The sequence below is a fragment of the Antechinus flavipes genome, chromosome 1 (assembly GCF_016432865.1).
Source record: "Antechinus flavipes isolate AdamAnt ecotype Samford, QLD, Australia chromosome 1, AdamAnt_v2, whole genome shotgun sequence".
Classification (NCBI taxonomy): domain Eukaryota; kingdom Metazoa; phylum Chordata; class Mammalia; order Dasyuromorphia; family Dasyuridae; genus Antechinus; species Antechinus flavipes.
In genome coordinates this window covers 312,047,584-312,070,742 of record NC_067398.1, presented here as the reverse complement: position 1 = coordinate 312,070,742, position 23,159 = coordinate 312,047,584, and positions in this window count along the sequence as shown.

Genomic DNA, 23,159 nt, shown 5'->3' with positions numbered 1-23,159 from the left:
TTTTAAAAAGAATATTTGCTTACTTTTTCTGAGTCACGCTGAATATTTTGTTGGTTCTAAATAAAGATTAAAGTGACAACATCTACAGAGCATATGGCTTTGCAGCTCTCTTACAATAACTATGTAGAAATCCAATAACTCTGTCCTTTGTCCCTGGTCCTCGACCTACAGGATGGCATTCCTTGATGGGATTATAAAAACATTTATTATTTAGTTTGATAATTATTATTGATTATATTTAGCACCCAACAAGTCCCTTTTTGAAGAAAGTATAGCATGATAAATTGTTGCAGCAGCCTACAACTTGATCTCCCTGCCTCAGATCTTTCATCATTCTGGTTCATTCTACCCAATGCTGCCAAAGTAAATTTCCTTAAGCACACATCTGACCATGTTTCACTCCCTTATTTTATTAAATCTAGTGATATTATTGTTAAGAGAAAACATCAACTTCTCTGTTTAGGTATTAAAGCCCTACACAACTTAGCCCTGACCTACCATTTCATTGGACATTATTCCTTCTTCTGTATTATGTGATTTAGCCAAATTGATTTTTTCCTACATTCTTCATTGATGACATTCCATCTTCTATTGCTGTGCCCTTGCATTGGCCATATCTCATACCTGTGGTGCATGCCTTCTTTACTTCTTTTCCAACTCTGCTCACGCACTTATTTCCTCTTTTTTTTTTTTTTTTTTTTTTTTGCTGTAGCAGTGGGGTTAAGTGACTTGTCCAGGATCACACAGCCAGGAAGTGTTAAGTGTCTGAGGTGAGATTTGAACTTAGGTCGCCCTGACTTCAGGGCTAGTGCTCTATCTACTGCACCACCTAGCTGCCCTTCCTTTCTTTTTCTAAAAAAAAATTTTTTGCAAGGCAATTGCAGTTATGTGACTTGCACAGGGTCACATAGCTAGGAAATATTAAGTGTCTAAGGCTGGATTTGAGCTCAGGTTCTCCTGACTCCAGGGATAATGCTCTATCCACTACATCATTTCACTTTCTTCAAACATCTGTTTCTAAATGAAGTCTTTCTTTGCTTTTTTTTTTTTTTTTTTTTTTTTGAGAAGCATTAGGGTTAAATGATTCACCCAGGGTCACATAGCTAGTAAGTGTTAAGTATCTAAGGCCAGATTTGAATTTAGGTCCTCCTGACTCCAAGGCCAGTTCCCTATTCACTGCAACATCTAGCTGCCCCTCCATGAAGTCTTTCTTAATTCCTTCCTCACTCTTGCTCTTCTACCCTTCCTTCCAAACTACTTTATATTTATTCACTTGAATTTTCATGTATGTATGTATATGTATACACACGTACACACTTGTCTTCTTCATTAAAAAGTTAGTGCCTTGAGATTAGAGATTACCTACTTGTCACTGTCAGATGAGATAATGCCTGTAAAAGAACCTCATAGCAATAATTTTCCATATAAATAATGTATATCATTAAATTATTTTTATTGTACCCAAATTGTCCTGCATTTACTTCATGGAGAGGTGCTTGAATATGCTATAAGTCACTGGAAGAGAGATTAAATTATCCAAAACAACTGGGTAAGGTGCTGGGAATGAAGTTAGTATTTAATGAATGCTATATATCTAAATGAATATGTTGGATAGAATGAGAGGAAAAAAAATATTAGAACCTGGAGTTAGGAGAGCCCTAGGTTCAGATATTGTTTCAAGTATTAGCTCCAAGACTTAACTCAGATAATTTACTTATGAACCTCAGCTTCCTGATCTGAAAAGCAGTGATGATATATCTGTTAAAGAACCTATGACACAGATTTTGGTGAAATTCAAGTGAGATGATATGGTTAAAACTAAAGCACCATAGAAATGTCATTTTTTTTTTCTTTTAAAATATTCTCCTTCTCCTTTCCTATTAAGAAGGCAAGAAAAATAAAACCCATTTTAAATATATAGACATGCAAAATAAATTTCTTCTTTAACCATGTTGCAAAAAAAGGAGCTAAATAGAAGAAAACATGCTTTAATTTATACTCTTCAAGTCTATCAGTTCTTTCCCTGGTAATGATGCTATTGCATATTTCATCATGAGTCCTGTGGAATTGTGATTGATCATGGGATTTATCAGTATTATTAAGTTTTTCTTTAATTTTCTTAAAAAGTTTTTCAAAGTTGGTTATTTTACAATACTGCTTTTACTACATAAATTGTTCTCTTGGTTCTGCCCATCAATTCATACAAGTCTTCCTAGGTTTTTTTTTTTTTTTAAAGTCATCTCCTTCATCATTTCTTAAGAGAACAATAGCATTCCATTGCATTCATATATCATAACTTGTTTCAATTAATAAACATCCCCTTAGTTTCCAATTCTTTACTACCACAGAAGGAGCTCCTGTAAATATTTTTATGTCTATGAGTCCTTTTCTTATTCCTTTGATTCCTTTGGGGTATAGTCTTAGTAGTATTGTTACCGAGTATAGTATAGTTTAATAGTTCTTTGATGGGTATAGTTCCAAATTGCTTTCCAAGACAGTTGAACTATTTCACAGCTCTATCAATAGTGCATTAGTGTACCTATTTTCCCATAACCCTTCTAGCTTTTATCATTTTCCTTTTTTTAAATATCTTATCCAATCTAATGGGTATGAGGTAATACTGCCTAATTGTTTTAATGAGCATTTCTGTAATTATTAGTGAGTTAGAGGATTTTTTCATATGGCTATTGACAGCTTGGATTTCTTCCTCTGAAAGCTTCTTATTCTCATTTTTTACTTATGTATCCATTGGAGAATAACTGTTGTTCTTATAAATTTTACTCCATTCCTTATATATCTTAAAAATGAAATCTTCATCAGAGAAATGTACTACAAAAGATTTTTTCCTCACTTTTCTGCTTTTCTTCTGCATTGGTTTTCTTTTGCAAAACATTTTAAATTTTGCATAATCTAAATTATCCATTTTATGTCTTGGGAATCTTTCTATCTCTTCTTTGGGTATCAACATTTACCCTATCCATAAATGTGACAGGTAATTTCTTACTTGTTACACTAATTTGCTTTTGATACCAATCTGCATCCATTTTGGCTTATTTTGATTTATGGTATGAGAGCTTGGTCTGCACCTAATTTCTGCCATATTCCTCTCTACTTTTGTCCACAGTTTTGTGAAATAGTAAAATTTTACCCCAAGAGCTAGGATATTTGAGTTTATCAAATAGTAGTAGGTTTGTGCTCATTTGCTTTCTATATCTTCTTGTTGTTCAGTTGTTTCTATCATATTTGGCTCTTCATGATCCCATTTGGGGTTTTCTTGGCATTTTCCCAAGTTACAGGAGTTGTCATTTTCATCTCCAACTTATTTTACAGATGAGGAAACTGAGGCAAACAGTGTTAAGTGAATTACCCAGGGTCACAAAGCTAGCAAGTATCTGAGTCCAGATTTGAAGTCAGAAAAATGAGCCTTCCTGACTTCAAGCCAGGTACCATCCAACTGCCAAATTCTACTGTTCAACCTCTTTTTGTTATGCACTACCACATTGTTTTGATGTGGTAGTTTTGATGATACAGATTTGTAGTATAGTTTGAGTTCTGGTACTATTGATCTCATTTTTAAAAAATTAATTCTTTTGCTGTTTTTGACTTTTTGCTCTACCAGATGAATTTTGTTTTACATTTTCTAATGCAATTCTTTGGAATTTAACTGAATAAGTAAATTAATTTGGGTAGTATTATAAATTTTATTAGTTCAGCGACCTATGAACAATTAGTATTGCTCCAAATCTTTAGATCTGTATTTGTGTAAAGAGTTCTTTTGTGGTTGTGTTCATGTGGTTCCTATGTGAGTCTTAGCAAGTATATTCCCAAATATTTTGTACTATATGTAGTGATTTTAAATCGAATTTTTGTTTATATCTGTCCTGCTAGGTTTTTTCAAATGTTGGGTTGTTTATTGGGGGTGGGTGGAATTGTGGCTTTTAAAAATATAACGATTTATGTGGGTTTATTTTCTATTCTTCAACATTGCTAAAATTTATTATTTTGATTAAACTTTTTAATTGACTAGAATTCTCTACTATCACAGATAAACTATCATAGCATCTGTAAAGAGTAGTAACTCTAGTAGCAAGCAAGACATTAGAAATGACATATGTCTTACTCTGTTCCCATATGATTTTTATTTCTTTAGTTTGGTTTCTCTATTTTAAAAGCTTTTCATTCCAAAAGCTTTTATTTGGAACGGTGGTACCTATTTAAAATATTATTTTTTAAATGAGAATTTCAGTGAATGAGTTCAGTGAGTTTTCATGAATGAACAGAGTTGAGAAAAAAATCACTAAGAGTTATTCCTGTGTCAAAGTTATGCTTGTTATTAGGTATACTTGAGTTGGTGAAATATTTTTAATGAAAACACTCTGAAGTAAAATAAGCTTTTAGCACAGATACTTTGCATGATCATTTTCCCTTCTCTACCTAGGATTTCCTGTTTTATAAGAAAAGATCTTAAGTCTAAAAGGTATTGTTCCCAGATGATCTGTAGGGGGGTAATCACAGGAAATTCTTTAACACTAAATTAGTCTCTATCAACAACATTGGGTCCCCTAATTCACTGTTGCTGGAACATTTTGGAGAGTAACCTGGAATTATGCTCAAAGAATTATTAAATTGCCTATACCCTTTGACCCAGCAATACTGTTACTAGGTCTATTTCACAGGATGATTAGGGAAAAGGGGAAAAAACCCTATATATTCTAAAATATTTGTAATATCTCTCTTTGTGGCAAAGAACTGGACGTTGCAGGGATGCCTGTCAAGTGGGGAATGGCTGAACTAATGGTGGCATATGATCATGATGGAGTACTACTGTGCAATGAAAAATGATGAGCTTGATGATCTTAGAAAAACATGTTTTTATTGTTCCATATGAATTTTGTTGTTTTTTTTTTCTAGATCATTAAAATATTTTCTTGGAAGTCTGATTGGTATAGCACTAAATAAATAGATTAGTTTAGGGAGTATTATCATCTTTATTATATTCGCTCGGCCTATCCAAGAGCACTTAATATTTTTCCAATTATTTAAGTCTGACTTTATTTGTGTGGAAACTTTTTTGTAATTTTGCTCATATAATGCCTGACTTTCCTTTGGTAGATAGATTCCCAAATATTTTATGCTGTCGACAGTTATTTTGAATGGAATTTCTCTTTATATCTCTTGCTGTTGGATTTTGTTGGTGATGTATAAAAATGCTGAGGATTTACGGGGATTTATTTTGTATCCTGCTACTTTGCTAAAATTATGAATTATTTCTAATAGCTTTTTAGTAGAATCTCTGGGGTTCTCTAGGTATACCATCATATCATCTGCAAAGAGTGATAGTTTGGTTTCCTCATTGCCTACTCTAAAGGAATCTTTTATTCTTGAGCATGACCTAGCACATTACTCCCATTTTATTACTTCTTTTTTTTTTTTTTTTTTAAATAATTATAACTTTTTATTGACAGAATCCATGCCAGGGTAATTTTTAACATTATCCCTTTCACTCACTTCTGTTCTGATTTTTCCCCTCCCTCCCTCCACCCCCTCCCACAGATGGCAAGCAATCCTATACATGTTAAATATGTCAGAGTATATCCTAGATACAATATATGTTTGCAGAATCGAACAGTTCTCTTGTTGAACAGGAAGAAATGGATTGAGAAGGTAAAAATAACCCAGGAAGAAAAACAAAAATGCTAACAGTTTACATTCATTTCCCAGTGTTCTTTCTTTGGGTGTAGCTGCTTCTGTCCATCATTGATCAATTGAAACTGAGTTAGATCTTCTCTTTGACGAAGAAATTCACTTCCATCAGAATACATCCTCATACAGTATTGTTGTTGAAGTATATAATCTCCTGGTTCTGCTCATTTCACTTAGCATCAGTTCATGTAGGTCTCTCCAAGCCTCTCTGTATTCATCCTGCTGGTCATTTCTTACAGAACAGTAATATTCCATAACATTCATATATCACAATTTACCCAACCATTCTCCAGTTAATGGGCATCCATTCATTTTCCAGTTTTTAGTCACTACAAACAGGGCTGCCACAAACATTTTGGCACATACAGGTCCCTTTCCCTTCTTTAGTATCTCTTTGGGGTATAAGCCCAGTAGTAGCACTGCTGGATCAAAGGGTATGCACAGTTTGATAACTTTTTGGGCATAATTCCAGATTGTTCTACAGAATGGTTGGATTTGTTCACAACTCCACCAACAATGCATTAGTGTCCCAGTTTTCCCCCATCCCTTCCAACATTCATCATTATTTTTTCCTGTCATCCTAGCCAATCTGACAGGTGTGTAGTGGTATCTCAGAGTTGTCTTAATTTGCATTTCTCTGATAATAGTGATTTGGAACACTCTTTCATATGAGTGGAAATAGTTTCAATTTCATCATTTGAAAATTGTCTGTTCATATCCTTTGACCATTTATCAATTGGAGAATGGCTTGATTTCTCATAAATTAGAGTCAATTCTCTATATATTTTGGAAATGAGGCCTTTATCAGAACCTTTAACTGTGAAGATGTTTTCCCAGTTTGTTGCTTCCCTTCTAATCCTGTTTGCATTAGTTTTGTTTGTACAAAGGCTTTTTAATTTGATATAATCAAAATTTTCTATTTTGTGATCTGTAATGGTCTCTAATTCATCTTTGGTCACAAATTTCTTCCTCCTCCACAAGTCTGAGAGGTAAACTATCCTATGTTCCTCTAATAAATTTATAATCTCGTTCTAAATCATGGACCCATTTTGATCTTATCTTGGTATACGGTGTTAAGTGTGGGTCCATGCCTAATTTCTGCCATACTAATTTCCAATTATCCCAGCAGTTTTTGTCAAATAATGAATTCTTATCCAAAAGTTAGGATCTTTGGGTTTGTCAAACACTAGATCTCTATAGTTGACTATTTTGTCTTGTGAACCTAACCTATTCCACTGATCAACTAATCTGTTTCTTAGCCAATACCAAATGGTTTTGGTGACTGCTGCTTTATAATATAGTTTTAGATCAGGTACAGCTAGGCCACCTTCATTTGATTTTTTTTTTCATTAATTCTCTTGAGATTCTTGATCTTTTATTCTTCCATATGAATTTTATTGTTATTTTTTTCTAGATACTTGGGTTACAATCTACTCTTACAAATAATTGTTACTAGTTCTAATCCCCCAAGACTGCAAGGCTTTACTAGCTGATATACTGACTCCTGCCTTCACAGGACAAACTCTTCCATATAGTCAATTACTTAAACATTCATAGTGATACATGACTTTCCAAAACAATAGCATACTAAGAAGTAATAAAATGCCAGTTGATAAATGGTCAAAGGATATGAACAGACAATTTTCAGATGATGAAATTGAAACTATTTCCACTCATATGAAAGAGTGTTCCAAATCACTATTGATCAGAGAAATGCAAATTAAGACAACTCTGAGATACCACTACACACCTGTCAGATTCGCTAGGATGACAGGAAAAAATAATGATGAATGTTGGAGGGGATGCGGGAAAACTGGGACACTGATGCATTGTTGGTGGAACTGTGAACGAATCCAACCATTCTGGAGAGCAATCTGGAATTATGCCCAAAAAGTTATCAAACTGTGCATACCCTTTGATCCAGCAGTGCTACTACTGGGCTTATACCCCAAAGAGATACTAAAGAAGGGAAAGGGACCTGTATGTGCCAAAATGTTTGTGGCAGCCCTGTTTGTAGTGGGTAGAAACTGGAAAATGAATGGATGCCTATCAATTAGGCAGAGAATGGTTGAGTAAATTGTGGTATATGAATATTATGGAATCTTATTGTTCTGTAAGAAATTATCAGCAGATATAAATTATTTGAAAAAATAGGGATTGAACAAGTCCTACCAAATTCCTTTTATGACATAGACATGGTACTGATACCTAAACCAGGTAGGTTGAAAACAGCTAAAGAAAATTATAGACCAATCTCCCTAATGAATATTGATGCTAAATCTTAAATAAAATATTAGCAAAAAGATTACAGAAAATCATCCCCAGGATAATACACTATGACCAAGTAGGATTTATACCAGGAATGCAGGGCTGGTTCAATATTAGGAAAACTATTAGCATGATTGACTATATCAATAACCAAACTAAGAAAAACCATATGATCATCTCAATAGATGCAGAAAAAGCATTTGATAAAATCCGACATCCATTCCTATTAAAAACTCTTGAGAGTATAGGAATAAATGGACTTTTCCTTAAAATAGTCAGGAGCTTATATTTAAAACTGTCAGTAAGCATCATATGCAATCGAGAAAGACTGGAACCTTTCCCAGTAAGATCTGGAGTGAAGCAAGGTTGCCCACTATCACAATTATTATTCAATATTGTATTAGAAACGCTAGCCTCAGCAATAAAAGTCGAGAAAGAGATTAAAGGAATTAGAGGAGGCAATGAGGAAACCAAATTATCACTCTTTGCAGATGATATGATGGTATACTTAGAGAACCTCAGAGATTCTACTAAAAAGCTATTAGAAATAATTCATAACTTTAGCAAAGTTGCTGGATACAAAATAAATCCCCATAAATCCTCAGCATTTTTATACATCACCAACAAAATCCAACAGCAAGAGATACAAAGAGAAATTCCATTCAAAATAACTGTCGACAACATAAAATATTTGGGAATCTATCTATCAAAGGAAAGTCAGAAATTATGTGAGCAAAATTACAAAAAAGTTTCCACACAAATAAAGTCAGACTTAAATAATTGGAAAAATATTATGTGCTCTTGGATAGGCCGAGCGAATATAATAAAGATGACAGAACTCTCTAAACTAATCTATTTAGTGCTATACCAATCAGACTTCCAAGAAAATACTTTAATGATCTAGAAAAAATAGCAACAAAGTTCATATGGAAGAAGAAAAGATAGAGAATCTCAAGGGAATTAATGAGAAAAAAAATCAAATGAAGGTGGCCTAGCTGTATCTGATCTAAAACTATATTATAAAGTAGCAGTCACCAAAACCATTTGGTATTGGCTAAGAAATAGATTAGTTGATCAGTGGAATAGGTTAGGTTCACAAGACAAAATAGTCAACTATAGCAATCTAGTGTTTGACAAACCCAAAGATCCTTACTTTTGGGATAAGAATTCATTATTTGACAAAAACTGCTGGGATAACTGGAAATTAATATGGCAGAAATTAGGCATGGACCCACACTTAACACCGTATACCAAGATAAGATCAAAATGGGTCCACGATTTAGACATAAAGAACAAGATTATAAATAAATTACAGGAATATAGGATAGTTTATCTCTCAGACTTGTGGAGGAGGAAGAAATTTGTGACTAAAGATGAACTAGAAACCATTATTGATCACAAAATAGAAAATTTTGATTACATCAAATTAGAAAGCCTTTGTAGAAACAAAACTAATGCAAACAAGATTAGAAGGGAAGCAACAAACTGGGAAAACATCTTCACAAGTAAAGGTTCTGATAAAGGCCTCATTTCCAAAATATATAGAGAATTGACTCTAATTTATAAGAAATCAAGCCATTCTCCAATTGACAAATGATTGTCAAAGGATATGAACAGAAAATTTTCAAATGATGAAATTGAAACTATTTCTACTCATATGAAAAAGTGTTCCAAATCACTATTATCAGAGAAATGCAAATTAAGACAACTCTGAGATACCATTACACACCTGTCAGATTGGCTAGGATGACAGGAAAAAATAATGATGAATGTTGGAGGGGATGGGGGAAAACTGGGACACTGATGCATTGTTGGTGGAGTTGTGAACACATCCAGTCATTCTGGAGAGCAATTTGGAACTATGCTCAAAAAGTTATCAAACTGTGCATACCCTTTGATCCAGCAGTGTTACTACTGGGCTTATACCCCAAAGAGATACTAAAGAAGGGAAAGGGACCTGTATGTGCCAAAATATTTGTGGCAGCCCTGTTTGTAGTGGCTAGAAGCTGGAAAATGAATGGATGCCCATCAATTGGAGAATGGTTGAGTAAATTGTGGTATATGAATGTTATGGAATATTATTGTTCTGTAAGAAATGACCAGCAGGATGAATACAGAAAGGCTTGGAGAGACTTGCATGAACTGATGCTGAGTGAAATGAGCAGAACCAGGAGATCATTATATACTTCAACAACAATACTGTATGAGGATGTATTCTGATGCAAGTGGATTTCTTTGACAAAGAGCTCTAACTCAGTTTCAATTGATCAGTGATGGACAGAAGCAGCTACACCCAAAGAAAGAACACTGGGAAATGAATGTAAACTGCTTGCATTTTTGTTTTTCTTCCCGGGTTATTTTTACCTTCTGAATCCAATTCTTCCTGTGCAACAAGAGAACTGTTTGGTTCTGCATACATATATTGTATATAGTGACATATTTAACATGTGTAAGACTGCATGCCATCTGTGGGATGGGGTGGAGGGAGGAAGGGGAAAAGTCGGAACAGAAGTGAGTGCAAGAGATAATGTTGTAAAAAATTACCCTGGCATGGGTTCTGTCAATAAAAAGTTTAAAAAAAAAAAAAGATTGTAACCCAAGTATTCAAAATTATTTTGTTTTTCATATTGCCATCTTTGCTTCTGTAATTCCATGCATTCTTTCTTTTTTGATATTTTATCTATAAAAAGATTGTGAGAGAGAGTGGGTGTGGGAAGCTAAGTACTTAGATCTTGGGTTGTAGTCGTGTTTAAAACTTCATTAATATTTGAGATTCTTATCTCCATTTACTAAATAGCAAAAATGACTCATCTAGAATTATTACATTACATAATAGTCTCTAGCAAAGATTAATTGAACTCTAGACCTCTTAGGATTTTTTTCTTTAGCAGTTCTTTACTATTTTGAATAAAATAATGTTTCAAATTAGGTAGCTGGAATTTTCAAGAAAGACAAGGGAAGTAATTAAAATAGAACTGGCCTTAGAGTTAGAAAGAACAGTGGCAACCTTATATACTAGCTACTACTAGCTATGTGGTCCTTGGCAAATCACTTAATCTCTGTTTTCCTCATTTTCTTCATCTGCAAAATGGAGATAATAATAGCACTTGCTTTCCAGATTATTGTAAAAATCAAATGAAATGACAATTGCAAGTGCTTTGCATAGTGTTTGGCACATAGTAGGTGCTATATAAATGTTAACTTTTGTAATGATGGTGATTTATAAATGATTAATAGTTGGCATCTATAATATTTCTTTTGCTTTCAAGCTTCAGGTTTCAAATATTTATCTTTGGCTCAAAAAAGGGTAGCTGTAGCCATTTTAACATTTCCTCACAGGCCTGGAGATGCATTAAGATTCAAAACTCCTGTACCCCTAAATTAAGGAAATAGAAGAGATCAAAGAAATCAGAGGTAGCCAGGTATGTAAAAGAAAGACTAGTGATTAGGTCTGTCTATTGACTGTCATTGTTAAGTGTAAATAGTTGATTTTTCTTTTAATTCAACCTACCTATGAGTCTATTGAGAATAAATTTTGTTCTCCCTAAAGAAGTCTCCATTGGCAATATGAATATTATTTCAAAGTAAGCCTTCCCCACTCTACCTCTATTTTCTCCTTCTTAAAGTATTTTGGTTTTGCACCTGCTCAATATTAATAGATATCTTCAGCATCATGAGACAGAGTGCCTCTTATTGAGTCTAATCATTTTGCAATGCTGGAGAAACTGAGGCAAGATATAGATTAGAGAGTTTTTAATGTTTTATTAGAGGGAGAGATTAGTCTGGGGGCAAAACAGGATCCATGTTGACCCCAGTCAGCTGGATTTGACTATTGTTTCAAAGTTTACAGCAAGGAGCAAGGGATTCCACGGATTCTTATAGGGCTCCAGTAATTGGGAAAACAAAGGCAAGGGGGGGGAGGGTTGGTTAGAGCACTGATGAGTGGGAACTTCCAGGAACAAACCATAAATTCGGTTCTGACAGGTTGGGAATAAAAAAGGAATCATAACTTCTGATAAGTTGGGAGCTTAGGAGACACTAAGTCTGAGGTGGAAGACATCTGAGATAAGTCATCTTGAGGTTTATTACTCTTTGGAATGCTAGTGGTCAGGGCTCCTAAACCTAATAATTTCAGTCCTACTGGCCAGGAAACGGGGTTGCCACCAGGGAGACTGAGGCAGAATAATTCAGGAAAACTGAAGCAGAACAATTCAAGGAAACTGGGGCAGAATAATTTAGGGAAATGAGGCAGAGAAACTGAGATATAACACATTCCTTGCATTCTTTACCTACCTTTATGTGGAAAACTATGGTGTAGGCCCAACTGTGAATCTTTTTTTGATTTTCCTCGAGTCTTCTGTCATCTTGCATACTTGCTGACATTTTTCCTGGCTTTGACTCTGAATTCAAATCAAGAAACGTTTATTAAGTACCTTCTCTGTACTAGGCATTGTACTAAATCCCAGTGATAAAAATAAAGGCCAGAAAACCCTCAGTCCCAGCTCTCAAGGAGCTCCTGGTCAAATGGAGCAGACAACATCCAATTATGTACAAACAAGATGTGGACTGGATAAATTGGAGATAATCAAATTAAAAATAAAAAAGTAAGGCACTAACAGTAAGGGGAATTGAGTCAGATTAAGATGAGCTTTGGATTTTTGGATAGTCATTAGATATGACCTCTTTCTCCACAGCCATGCTTCTCTTTATTTTCTCAAGTAATTTCATTCTTCCTTTTATTGTCAAATTTCTGTAATGAACTGTCTAAACATGAAGAAAGCAGAGAAAAGAGAATAATACATACAGTAACTTCAGTTGTATAAAAGAAGATTAAAATAGCAACAAAACTCAGAAAGTCAAATCTAAAATGCACATCTACTATGGTTATAGGGATGGAAATGGGAGGAAAGATATGATTAATGCTGTTTATCCTCCTGATGAGGATTCCGTGGAGGCAAATACTGGCATATAGCTGTTGAGTATTAGAACACAGCAGGAATAGAGAGATTAATCAATGTACCATATTGCAATCAGAAATGAAGGGACCTTTTTCCTCTCTCTCAAAGGTATATGGTAGAACTGAGTGTACCATAGATCTAAGCAGCAGAGCTTCAAATAAGAGGAAGCTGCAATCAATCACTATAGGCGCACTCCAAAGAAGTGTCTCTGTATGCAGGGTACACAAAACATACTATTGTTTTTTGTCTTAGGTGGGTAATAGTCATTATCAGTGATACAGCGAATGCTTTGTCACTTCCAGGCTCAATCCTAGATTCTGATAGTCCTAAAATTTTTGTAGACATTAGGCGATTATTGACCAGTTATGGTACTCAGATAGTCTGGGATCTTGGTTCATTTGCTGATTCTTTTTACCCTTCAGTAATAGATTTCCCTTCTAATTTTAGAAACTGTGGAAATATGGACTATTAAATCTAAATCCCTCATTTTACAGATAAGGATAATGAGACTCCAGTAGGTTAAGGCTTGCCTTAGGCCACAAAGGCAGAAAGTGGAAAGCTCAGCTTTCATTCTCAGATCCTATCATCCAAATCTAAACACTGTTTATGCTATACTCCTGTGCTTCTCCTGACCCCAACATATATTGAATTTGCATTTTCTGTTGCTAACTTCCTTACTGTCTCAGTAGAGATTTCTTTCTTTTTTAAATCCGCCATCTGTGCTCTTTATACTTGTCTTAAGCACTATGTTATGAATATTCATCCATTCCCTCTTCAGTAATGTTAATTTCATGCAATTTTAGAATTTTAGAGCCAACAGAGACCTTAAAGATAACATGCTTTCCTTGTTTTCAAACAAATATAAAATTGTTTGAAAATGCCATCATTTGACCTTACCTGCTTTATTTTTTCTTTTATTAATAATATTTTATTTTTCCAAATTCATGTAAAGATAGTTTTCAACATTTACCTTTGCAAAACCTTGTGTTCCAAATTTTTCTCTCTTCTTCCTCTCCTTCCTAAATTAGCAAACAATCTGAAATAGGTTAAACATGTGCAATTCTTCTAAACATATTTCCCTATTTTTCATGCTGTATAAGAAAAATCAGATCAAAAAGGGGGAAAAAAAACACCCAGCAAATAAACAATAACAAAAAAGGTGAAAATACTATGCTTTGATCCACACTCAGGCTCCAAAGTTCTCTATTTGGATACAGATGGTACTTTCTATAACAAGTCTTTTGGAATTGCCTTGAATCATCTTATTCCAAAGAGACAAGTCTATCACAGTTGATCATCACATAATCTTGCTGTCACTGTGTAAAATGTTCTCTTGGTTATGCTCACTCTATTCTGTATTGTTGTGCCACGGTTCTCTTTTATTGTCCTGACTCAGTTTCCCTAATTGTTTTACCTTTGTTTCCCTCATTGGTCCTGACTTAGTTTTCTCAATTGTTCTGCCTCAATCCCCTTAGTTGCAATCTCTGCCCCCCCCCCCACCCCCCCTTCAGTTCATTAAGACTGATATAAGTCAGAGGTTATAAATCATCAATGTGTAAACTCAAAAGGGGGGAATCCAGACTTTCTGTCTCTAGCCAGACACTTTCTTACCTCCCAGTTAGTAAGAACTTATGGTCCTATTCCCCAACCTGTCAGAACTGGATGATTCCTGCCTGGAGATTCCCACTCACCAGAGCTTGGACTCCATCCCCCTGCCTTTGTTTAGCTACTGCGTATAAGTATATCATGGAGAACTCACATTGGTGGCTGGATTCTTAGAGATGATAGTCTCATTCATCCCAGGGACCAAATTATGGATCCATTTGGTCCCAGTAAATCTCTTCCTTTCAAATAAATTATTAAAAACTTTCTAGTCTCTATCTTGCCTCAGTTTCTCCAGCATTACATTTGGAGGTCCTACCGAGATAGTAGAAAATGAGAGCAGGAGTAGAGATTAGAGACCTTTGGATCTTCGCCTTGGGCCTCAGGGTGGCAGGAGATTGGGGTTCCTGGCCTAGAGAGGCTGGCCCTCTGCATATTTTTCCAGAGTCTCCAGAAAAGAGAACAGTTTTCAGCCACAACCATGCCTGACGTCTGATAGTGGACATGCCATTTTGGCCATGGGAGAGTAAGTCTGGGTGTCTTATGACACAATCTGATCTCTGTTCTGTATGTCTGTGATAGCATCTGGATTCTCGGAATTACAGGACACATGATGGGTGTTAAATTCTGAGAGTAGTGTCCACTGGATGCAGTGTGGCACGCTGGGTGTCTTTTTTTTTTTTTTTTTTTTAATAACTTTTTATTGATAGAACCCATGCCAGGGTAATTTTTTACAGCATTATCCCTTGTATTCACTTCTGTTCCGATTTTTCCCCTCCCTCCCTCCATCCCCTCCCCCAGATGGCAAGCAGTCCTTTACATGTTGAATAGGTTACAATATATCCTAGATACAATATATGTGTGCAGAACCCAACAATTTTCTTGTTGCACAGGGAGAATTGAATTCAGAAGGTATAAATAACCCGGGAAGAAAAACAAGAATGCAAGCAGTTTATATTCATTTCCCAGTGTTCTTTCTTTGGGTGTAGCTGCTTCTGTCCATCCTTGATCAATTGAAACTGAATTAGCTCTCTTTATCGAAGAGATCCACTTCCATCAGAATACATCCTCAAACAGTATTGTTGTTGAGGGATATAATGATCTCCTGGTTCTGCTCATTCACTTAGCATCAGTTCATGTAAGTTTCACCAGTCCTCTCTGTATTCATCCTGCTGGTCATTCCTTACAGAACAATAATATTCCATAACATTCATATACCACAATTTACTCAACCATTCTCCAATTGATGGGCATCCATTCATTTTCCAGTTTCTAGCCACTACAAACAGGGCTGCCACAAACATTCTTGCACATACAGGTCCCTTTCCCTTCTTTAGTATCTCTTTGGGGTATAAGCCCAGTAGTAACACTGCTGGATCAAAGGGTATGCACAGTTTGATAACTTTTTGAGCATAGTTCCAAATTGCTCTCCAGAATGACTGGATGTGTTCACAATTCCACCAACAATGTATCAGTGTCCCTGTTTTCCCACATCCTCTTCAACATTCCACACTATCTTTCCCTGTCACTCTTGCCAATCTGACAGGTGTGTAGTGGTATCTCAGAGTTGTCTTAATTTGCATTTCTCTGATTAATAATGATTTGGAGCATATTTTCATATGTCTATAAATAGTTTCAATTTCTTTGTCTGAGAATTGTCTGTTCATATCCTTTGACCATTTATTAATTGGAGAATGGTTTGATTTCTTATAAATTCGAGTCAATTCTCTATATATTTTGGAAATGAGGTTTTATCAGAAACTTTGATTGTAAAAATGTTTTCCCAGTTTATTGTTTCCCTTCTAATCTTGTCTGCATTTGTTTTGTTTGTACAAAAACTTTTCAATTTGATATAATCAAAATTTTCTATTTTGTGGTCAATAGGCTGGGTGTCTTCTAAGATACATCTGGTTCTTTTTGTCAGTTGGCACAACATATCAGTTCATGTAAGTCCAGGATTTTTTTTTTTAAATCAACCCATTCATCATTTCATATAGAACAATAATATTCCATTCATCTGTATACCATAATTTATTCGACAATTCCTCAATTGATGGGCATCCACTTAATTAAAAGTTTCTTGCCACTACAAAAAAAGGCTGTTGTGAACATTTTTCATGTGACTTAGCTGTTTTATAGGATCACAATGTGAATGAAAGGGACCTCAATCTAGTCTAACTCCATCTTTATTTATAAATAAACTGGAGACTCAAGGAAGTTAAGTGACTTACCCATAAAATATTTTATACAGTTTATAAATTCATATCCAATCTTATTTCCTGTTTCTAGATTGAAAGCCCCTCAAGGGCAAAGAAAATAATATTTTACTTTTGATTGTTCACTGTTCAGAGGCAATATGTAGTAGATGATTAATGTAATGTCTTTCTTTTTGTTTATTATGTAAAAACATTGAGCCTTGAATAAGGCAAGATCTTTTAAGCACTTGCGAAATGTATGCTGTGTTGGATGTGGACTTGTTTTGGATCTCACATTTAGCTACCCCAAGTTCTCCCTTCTTTTTGGGTCACAATCTATTCCAAGTCATAACTTGTGAGCCTCTACCAGTGTGATGAATTTTTCTAGTAATGCAGAGGAATCTAGTGATGTGATATACACATAATGAGGTAATTTGTTTTAATACCTCAAAGCTGCTAACATTTTCTGATCATGTCATCATGCTGCTTTCTCCAAATCTATTCCCTACCAGGCAGACTTTCTCAATCCTGCTGAGTCTTCATTTCCTCATCTATAAAATGAAGTAGAATGGCCCATACACCCACAGTTTCTAAAATAATTAGGAGGGAGATGTGCTTTTTCTGCTGAGTAACAACAATCAGGCATTAAACCAGCATTCCAGACCATCTAGCCTTTCAGTGCTCTTTGCTGATCTTTTCTTGGTTTTGCATCCCAGCTGGTCCCTGGCCAGCATCCCCTTGGGGGAAGAGCTTTCCTCCTTGGCCCTCCTCAGCTGGTGCTGCATCAGAGTTGGCCGAAATCACCCATGTTCTTTGATTCTTTTAAAGGAGTCGGCCAGTACCGACTACATCTCTGGGTGCTGGGGTCCTTAGCACTCTTAGATGCTGTCATGCTTCTCTGAGTAGGAAGGTGCTCCTCCTTCTCTGTTTCCTCAAATAAAAGAGTCCGAGTAATTCTATGGTGAGGACAGTTCTCTTCTCTACAAGTAGAAAGGACTGTGCTCTCTAGAGAAGACTGACGAGGTGGGTGACCTTTGCTCTCCTTCCTCAGAGAAACCTCAGCCTACCTTGTGTCTCTGCGCTTTTTTTCTGTGTGCATTTACAGAGGTGGTAGTTCACAGAAATTAATCTGGGAAGTTAAGCTCAAAAGCTGCCCCATCTAGCCCAGGGCTTTTTTACACAGTGAGAATAATGAAGTGTTTTTTTTTTTTATCAGTTGGATAGATCACTTGATCTCTCAGTGCCTTAGTTACCTCATTTGTATGATGTGTGGGGGTGTGTGGATTTGATGCCTGCTGAGGTCCCTCCAAAGCCCCACCTCTCCCATGGTGCTGTAACCTGTAGAGAAAGATGTGGCTTCATTCTTATGAATGTCTAAGATGTTGATGGGCCTGGAGAAATGCTTTCTTTGATAACAGATGTGAAATAATAGTAGAAAGAAAACTAGATCTGAACTCAAGGAAACTGTAGTTTGATTCCAGTTTTGTTCTGCCACTCTTTGGGGATTGTTAGGCGAATAAAATCAGAGCATAAATACAGAAGTGCTCTGAAAATTATAAAATGCATATTGGCATCTGTCAGTGTTGTGCTATAGTTTCCTTTTATTGTCCTGCCTCAGTTTCCCTAAATTGTTCTGCCTCAATTCCCTTAATTGTTCTACCTCAATCCCCTGGTTGCAATTCCCCCTTTCCTATTCATTAGGGCTGAGATAATTAGGATTGTAGAGATCTGGCCACTCTGACATTCCAAAAGATAAAACTCCAGATGTCCTATCTCAGATACCTAATTGGCATTCTCTGTTTCTAAGTTCCAGACTTTCTGTATCTAGTTTGACCTGCCCCCTTTACTCCCAGTTTGTTAGAATTCATGGTCTTACCCCCAACCTGTCAGAACTGAATTGATGGTCCCTGCCTGGAAATGCCCGCTGTTTACCAATGCTTAGACTCCACCCCTTGACTTTGTCTCCTGGATCTTGGAGCCACATATATAAATCATTAGAATCTCACATTTGATGCCGAATGTTTTGAGACTTCAGCCCTGGGACCAAAATGGATCCTTTCGTCCCAAAAACCTCTCCCTCTCAGAAATACAAATAAAATATTAAAAACTCTCTAATTTCGATCTTGCCTCAGTTTCTTCAACATTACATTTATACCTTATAATATTAGAGAATTGCCTGGGGCATCAAGAGATTAAATGACTTTTAGATGTACACAAACCAACATAGTTGTAGCAGGTCATAAATTCAGGTTTTTCTGGACTTTTAAGATTAATTCTCAGCACATTACCCTTTGCTGCCTTTTGTGGCATATAAAATATAATAAAAATTTCTGAGCCTTATATTCTACCCTAAAAAATGACAACAATGTGACATCATTATTTGTCTCTCCATTGTCTGGCTGGTGGCTGAAGGAAGGGCCTTAACATGTGAGGAAAGAGGCAAAAGAAATTTCTCGAAAGGAAGTTGCTTCTCTAAAGATGTATTCCATGATAAGTTTTTAGGAACCTTCAAGGTGCATCAGTGTCATACAATGCTTTTTCCCCTTATAATAGATTATAAAGATACTACCACTTTGAAAGACCACTTTGAACTTTATGTTGTAATGGGGGTTCAGTGTTTTACAGTGGGATGAATGTTAACTCTATTCAGAGAACTTGGATTCAGATTCAACCTCTGTCTTGGCTTTGGAAAAGTCATTTATCTTCTCAGTGCCTCAGTTTTCTCATCTTTGGAAGGAGGGATTTGGACTGATTGGCCTCTCAGTTCCCTTTCCATTCTGGGTCCATATAACTTATGCCATATGTAAGTCAAAAGTAGGTAAGTATGTTGTTTTGTTTTTTCATAGTATCTGGATTTCCTCATAGGACTATTTTGTTTCTTTCCATTAGTGAGATCAGTCGCTTGGACCTGGGTTTAAGTGTAGAAGTATGGAACAAAGGCCTGATTTGGGACACAATGGTGGGCACTGTGTGGATTGCACTGAAGACCATCCGGCAGTCAGATGAGGTTAGTTATTTGTGTTTCCTTTCTTTGGTCCTGGTTAATTCAATTCTCTTTTGCCTCTTTACTATTTGGAAGCATTAGCTCATATATGAGAAACTGAGTTCAAATATGAGAAACTCATATTCATCTAGAACATGTGTAGAGTGAATATAGAGCCAAACTAGAAGATTTTGAATAGAAATCTAAAAGGGATTTTTGGTTAAAGAGTTTGGCCTTCATGAGTTTTCTGTACCATGTCAAAATGCTAAAAATCCTGCAGGGAGGAAGCACAACTACTCTGTTCTAGTTAAAGGAATTAGAGTAGAAATTTTTAATTTTTTTAATTAAAAAGAAAAATTTTTCATGGACCCCTTTGATAATCTGGTAGAGTTTATGACCCCATCTCAGAATAATATTTTTAAATGCATAAAATAAGTGCATTTTAAGTGCATAAAATACAAGGGATTAACAAGGAAACTGAGTATATGGAAACATTTTTCAAAACACACAACAAAATACAATGTGTAAAAGACCATTACATTGAAGAAAAGTCAAGGTGAAGAACAAAGAGATGAGATAAAAGAGAAATATGGTACTTTCATATGGAGCATATATGATTGTCAGAGATTCCTTACAAACAAGAGGGTCTAGAAAAAATAGGGGCATGGATCTTGCAGAAATGTATTGATATAAAAAGCATAATAGGAGTTTAAAATTTAATCTTAGATTTATGCTTCTTTAGGAAGGCCCTGGGGAATGGTCCACCTTGGAAGCAGAAACGTTAATGAAAGATGACGAAATCTGTGGAACCAAGAACCCAACTCCCCATAAAATTTTGCTAGATACAAGGTTTGAATTGCCTTTTGGTAAGTATGTTTGATTATGTTTTTGACTAATCCATGCACATTTATATGTTTTTTTAGAGTTTTTCTCCAGCTATTTGCATGTATGTCTTATCTCCTCAACTAGATTATATGCTCTTTGAGGGCGGGAATTCTTCCTTCTCAATGAATTGAATTTTAAAATTAAATTGAGATGTAGCACCTCATGAAAACTTGCTTTTTAAGAAGTTTGGTTTGGTAGAAATATTTATCACATAGTCACTTGTATTGCTCTACAGATGTCACCTATCCCAAGAGCATCATTCATTTATTCTATTTAAAATATTTTAATTTATTTATAGTCTTGAAATTTGCATTCATGTTCTGTTACTGATTTTCAAGTTTTAAAGAAACAAGTTTTAAAGAAATTGCTAATAAATGCCACAGAAACCAAAAAGATTGAAAGACTGTTATTTCAGAGGCATTTACTTTTCTGAGCTGCCTAGAGTTTCATCAAGAATAGCTTTTTAGGCTCTGTGTTCCAGAAGAGGCTAAGGTTGCAACGAGGCCATAGTGACTGATCTTCAAGTTCACCTCTAAGATCAAAAGAGATTCTTGCATTTATTTCCCTGATATGGGAAAATCAAGATTCTGGCCTTTGGCTCAGACAGAAATGAAACCAAAAAGAGGACAGATACAGCTGGATGGGAGAGATCTAGAAACTTATTTTTAGAAGGAGCTAGAAAGGATCTCATTTTATTTGAAAATAAATGTCATGAATAACACCAGCAAGAAGATAAAATAATCACCCATTCTAAGCTAATTTGCATCACTGAAGTCAGTTTTTGGAGAAAATTCTTCCTCTCTAAGGGGTGCTCCTGCTGTAGCAGCTGCCACTGTAATTGTTTTGGCCTTCCCTGCTTCCTCATACTTAAAGGAAAGGGAGCTAGACTGCAGGGGGTGTGACAGAGTAAAACTCCCTATGAGTTTTCCTTTCTGAAATCATCATTGCTTCCATGGTTATCCTACTGTAAGGTAGAGGAGAAACATATCAGGTTCAAGTATAGTGCAGAAGGAGAATCCTGTGCCGTCTGTGTTGAAATTGATAATGGCTCAACAGCAGGTGATTCTGAATTATCCTATTTGTGAAGCTCTTGGTGATGGCAGTTGATTATGGGCTTGTGAATATCCATCCCATCAAGTCACTTGAACTGTTTTTAGGAGGAGAGAGGGGGATCAGTGACCTTTTGGTGTTTAATTTCTTTGACTGCCTTAGTACCTCAAGTACTTTCTCTGTTGTATCACTACTATGACCGTCCAATTCTTTTTCTGACTTGGTTAAAACCTCCACACTATCTATTTGCCTGGGATGTTTGTAAACAATTTTTTTCATTTGATACCATCAAGTATGAGAGGTCCTTGCCCAGGGTGTTTTGTAACATATTCAACAAAAACCAAATATTTATTGAATACTTCAGAACATATTCATTCTTTTAAAAAAAATTTTAAGTTCCAAATTCTTTCCAGTCTTCAGTCCCTGTCCCATCCATCGATAAAGCAAGCAATGTAACATCCATTATACATGTAAAATCATGTAAAATATATTTACATACCAGCTATCTTGCCAAAAGAAACAAGAAATAAAGGAAGCAAAAATTAGTATTTTTTAATCTGTACTTAGAATTCATTTGTTCTCTCTCTTGAGGTTGATGGCATTTTTCATCCTAAATCCTTAGGAAACTGTCTTAGATCATCATATTGCTCAGAGTGGCAAATTCTTTCAAGTAGTATTAAGTGCATTCTATAGGGTATTGTTCTAGTCATTGTAGGGTATACAGAAAAAATAAAATGACATGTTCTTGTCCTCTTGGAGCCTGTGGTCTACTAGTCTGCTAGAATTACTTTGGTGTTTTTTTCTCTTACTTTTAAAGCTTAGGACGGTGCTTAGAATATAGTCAGTACTTAATAAATGTTTGTTGACTTGTCTTGAAGAAATATGAGTAAAACAGAAAATCTTGAGTCATTATTTCCTAATGGAATCACAGGATCAAATAGTTGATAGAAACATTAGAGACCCATTTTATACACTTTTAGTAGCAGAGCTAGGACTAATATCCAAGCATCCTGATCATGCCTCTCCTTTGTAAACTTATAAATGCATTCCCACAAAAAGGAAGAATTACAGTAGATATGTGAAAAACATTTATTAATAAAAAGTTTCAGTGGCAGAGAAGCCCATAGTTTGCTTTGTGGTTTTGAGTGTAGTTGCTTTGGACTCCTTTCCCGATTCTACTAGATTCCCAGAGTCTGCCTCAATCAGCCTTTCGAGACATGTGTCAAAGATACATCTCCCATATCTAGCATTACTTTACTCTGTTGCCAGCATTCCCAGTTAATTCTATTCTTGTCTGGGCATTTATACTATCTAGAGGAGCTACTTGGCAATATATTTGATCAGTAGGTGCCATCTAATACAGAATTATAGAACATTAAAGTAGAATAGACATGAGAGCTCATTTACTTCAGCTCCTTATTTTATTATATAAATAGGTAAACTGGGGCCCCAAAATTAACTTGTTTAATTAAGCTTAATCTATCACATGTGCCTTGTACCTAGTGGATACTTAAT